We start from the raw sequence: 4,744 nt of genomic DNA on the forward strand, positions 1-4,744 counted from the left end.
TCAGCAGGACAGTGTACTGGCTTCCAGGTCTCTCTGAATCTGTGTGCATCTTCCAATCTGAAATCCTCAGTGATTTCCACACTAAAGCTCTAAAAATCCTCAGCTCAGCAACTTCCTGTAATGTCAGCAAATCTGTCTGCTGTTGTAAATCTGCCTTCTCCTCCCTATTCGTGTGCCAGCAGGACTAGAAACTCTTGGGATCTGGAAATCTGCTGTTTGGCAGGAAGAACAAAGAAATTACTCACCCAGAAGGGCAACAGTGGACTAAGGCTTTAGCACTTCAATTCACTCGGGAGAAATGTCACATGAACTGGCAGCAAGTGCCACATGCAATGACAAAGGCTGGATTTGACATTATTTGTTAATGGGCATTGCTAATATCAGCTATTAATAAGAAAGCTTCATCAGTACACATAGCAAGCAGCACCTGAATCCCCTACCCACTGTCCAGTGCAGTCAGGCATTTGAGGGGCCGGTCAGAGCTTCTCTTTCACCTCTTCCATATCGACCCGGTCTTTCTGCTGAGCGTGAACTAGAGGAATTGAGGGTGAGGTTGTGCCCAGGCTCATAAGTATGTGTGAGGAAGGAAGAATATAAATGCAGAGCCGGGCACAGTCTCAGTTCTAGATGCAAACCCTGCTCTGTGCTACTGCTAACCTCCCAAGGGCCATGCTCCTGCCCTGCTCCCTCATGATTCATTATAGTTGCCCCTTACAGAAGAGGAGGAGAGGCAATGTAGCACCCTTTCCAAGGATGGTACAGCTGCTCTTCCCTGCCTCTGCGTGAAGCACTAACCTGGGTGTCTAGACAGGGGCATTTAATTTAAAAAATAGCACTTCTGTTGGCCCAAGGGGTTGCAGCTCTTCATGCAGGTAGACTCTGGCTGTAACAGTGGACCACTCTCAGCACACAGGTCACGTAAGGTAAAGAGCAACCTTATCTCTTGTGAGCGGCAAGGGGTTGGATACAATGGTTGTGAACAGTGAGAACTGCCCAGTGCACGATTCACGTAAATGGGTTAAATGCAAAACCATTACCCACCTCAACCTGCCCCTTCTGGAAAACTTGGGCTAGCTCACACCATTGTCAACACAACAATCAGACAAAACAGCTTTATAGCTGTAAGGTTTTGTCTGTACGGGGACATGGGACATTACCTGTATAATGGCACCAATATAGTGCCAGCAATATAGCTTCCCCAATGGAGGCTGTTAGTCTAGAAGAAGCATGCTTTTTGATTTAGCGTATAACACTTGGGGGAATGAAATGAGCCATGCTTGCAAAAGCAGTTCTGCTGATATAACTGTGTATGCCAGGGGCTCTTGGCACCACCACAGCTCTGTCACTTACAATTCACACCTGATTGCATCCCTGACTGACTCCTTCTCAAAGGGAAAGGAGCAGGGCCAGGGCCACCAACCTGCTCAGAATAACAATGTGACATCTGGTGCATGACCCTTCTGCCGCACCTTCTGCTTGGAACTGGACAGGATGTTTGCGAGTGACCCTACCACTGGTCCTATCACAACAGCGGTGCTTTCCTTTCTACTGGGAAGGTGCTGAGCATAGACAATTATCCCAGTTACCCCTATCCCTTTCACTGGGATAACCTGCAGAGCCCCTCAAATTCTTAATCTAAGAGCTGTGCACAAACATTAATTAAAATGTCCCATTATAAGGACGTTTCTACCACTTATATTAAGTACGACATGGTGGAGCAACGCTGTGTGTTTTACGGATACAGGAGCCTCCCCTTCAACAAAACTGTGTTCCACAATCTGTTTTTATTAAGAAATAAAAAGATCTGTTCACTCTCAGGGCCACAAAATATTGCCTTGAAGACATCAACCAAGGTCTTACTGATGATGACAGAGATTAGGCCTGATTTTAGCTACTGCTGACTAGTTTTTCTGATGTAAACTGTAAGGTGAATGAAGACAGATGAAAGCTGCACTGGTTGTACTTCCTCCAGCCTCAAGCAGGGGAAAGGACTAACCAGGACAGGGCTAATGAATATGTTTTTATTAAACACAATAATCCAGGTCCATAAAGCCATACCGTGTTTAACATTGTGCCCTTGCCTAGAATAAGGATTTGAAGGAGTAATGTCAGCAGAAGCTAACCTGGTTTGAAAGTCCAGTGTAGTGGAGTAAGACTGTCATTAACGTGCTGATCTGGTCAAGCTGAAGCTTAATGTAATGCATTTTCCAAGCACAGACAAGGCCCTTGCATCTGTAGCAGGTGCAAATAATGACTCTGAGATTTGTGAACTAATTCATCACCCCAGGTTAACCTCTAAAAGCAGGAGCTGACACTCCAAATGTCAACATTGTTATGTATTTCACTGTAATGGAAATATCAAATAAATTAGCTTAGTCTACCCCCTAAATCAGCTCTTTTTGTCACTGTGCATTTTCTAAAAATACCAGTTGCTAAAATTATAATTCATGCAAACGCTGCTACCAATCACTGACCTCTTATGTGGTAGTGCTTGTTCACAAATAGACAAATCTGCATCAGATCAAAAACGAAAATGTGCATCTAACATAAAACAAGTTTAATATAGTAGTGCCAATGCAAAAACTGCCCAGGCAGTTGTGCTTCTTTTATTATTAATGTTTCTATTCAGTTACGATGTCTAGTTCTCTAATACACATGCATGCTGCATAATCCAGACCCCTTCTCCCAAAGCTAGGTACTGCTTACTGAGGAGCACCTGAAGTTTGCCAGATTGAAGCAATGATGCAGTCCAGCATTCAAGGAAGAAATCAGTTAATGATTAAACAATTAAAAAAAAATCTCTAAAACTGTATTTTAATCTAGCATCATCCTGAAGGGAAATATGGCATAATTATGCAAACTAAAGAGCATGGGAAAAGCAGTATTCCAGGAAGCCTGAAAGAACATAGTGTTCGTATCTTCCTAATCTACGATTCTATTCACCAGGCCCGCTGTATGATTAAGTGTTTTGATTTAAACCATTAAACATGGTTGAAACGCAGTGATGTTGGGTCCATGTGCAGGGAAGTTCACTGAAGTGAAAGCTTCAGCAACGAGGCACAGCCTCATTTAAGAGAAAAACTCATTGCTAGTGTTAAACTAAACTGTTAATTTTGCTCTCGGTAAATTCTTTGGGTCAGAGACCATCCAATGGGCCTTGATCCCTAATTAGGTCTAGGCACTGTAGCAACAAGAACCACAATCATAAAGACTTGACTGTGTTTGCAAGACCCTGCACTCAACCTGACAGCATTTGCCTGTCTGTGTCCCGGTGTCTTTAATCTGCAGTTTTGGGGAATATCTTAGCATCCCCAAGGGGAAAACAAAAAAGATTGATTTGGAAGAAAACCAGAAAATTGGAAGTGCGACAACGTGGGATATGTAGAGCACCTACCATACGGTCAATGAACGCACAACGTCAAGTACTTTTGCAGCGCTCTACAGCACACAGAGCTAAATAATGGCAACTCTCCACACTTTCTACCATAATCAATGCAGCTATTTAATCTCTGCTCTCCCTGCCTCAATAGGAGTGAATACAAATCGCTTCTCTCCAAGACCGAGTGGCCAACAGAAGACAGCAGGTATGAAGAAAAGAAGCGTGCATGCAACCCCTGGCATGGTGGGGAGGGTCTGCAGAAACTTGGCAAGGGGGACTGCACCTACCTGGGAGGGAAGTGGGGGAGCTGATATGGGAGAAATCAGAAGGGGACGGACACGCTTAGCATGGAGGGGAAGGGGAATGGGGGACGTAGAGAGGCCGAGGCATGAGGGAGGGCAGATGTTGTTGAACAAAGAAGGCGAGAGAGATGGTGGGGTAGGCAGGAGTGCAAGGAGCCCTCCGCACGGTGCAGTGAGAAGCTGCATCGCGTGTGCTCCCCATGGCAATAAAAACAACGTACCAGAAGCCTATCCTTAACCCGCCTGCACAGCAAGCACATGGGAAAGCAAAACGACTGCAAGAGGCACACGGGCTTGTCACGGTATTTGAGACTTGACGTGACATTACGTGTGGGATTCACCTTGTCCGCAGCACCGGGAGCCCGAGGACGCCTGGCCTTGAGCGGGGGCTTGGGTTCGATGCTCTCCTGCGGTCCCTCTCCGCCGGGTGGAAGAAATCCTCCCTGCCCCAAAACGAAGCCCTGAAGCGTGAGATTCGGTCGCTCACCGTCCGAATGTAGCGCTGCCATAGCCATGCCCCTGCTGAGGACGATACAGGCGGTCCCAGACGAGGGTGAACCTGAAGAGTCAGGGGGTCGGCTTCCAGCGCACAACCGCCCCCGGCACACACCGGGCCCAAATTCGTCCCCCGCTTTTTAAACGAGCCTGAAAAAACCAGCAAACCCCAGCGAGGCCCTTCTCTTTCCAAGTCAGCTCTTCCAATAGGTAACGTCGCGGGCGGCCACGTGCGCGTGGCAGGCGAGGAGCGTGCGTCCGCCTGTTTCGCAGCCCCCTAGTAGCGTAGCCATAAATATCACCCTCGACGCGTCGCTCGCCCGCACTCGAGCCCTTCCACCGACAGGCTAACACGTCCACGTTTCTCCTCCGCCCGACACGTGCGAGGGAGGGGCACGCGCGTTAAGCGTCCCCTCCGCGCAGCCGGGCCTGGTCCGGCCTGGGCCCTTGGTGGTGGTTGTGAGGGGGGTTGCCATGGTGATTATGAGGGGGGGTGCCATGATGGTGCTGAGGGGTTACCATGGTGCTTATGAGGGGGTTGCCATGGTGACTACGGGGCGCCCCCCCC

Source organism: Alligator sinensis, unplaced genomic scaffold (assembly GCF_000455745.1).
Source record: "Alligator sinensis unplaced genomic scaffold, ASM45574v1 scaffold1567_1, whole genome shotgun sequence".
Lineage (NCBI taxonomy): Eukaryota > Metazoa > Chordata > Crocodylia > Alligatoridae > Alligator > Alligator sinensis.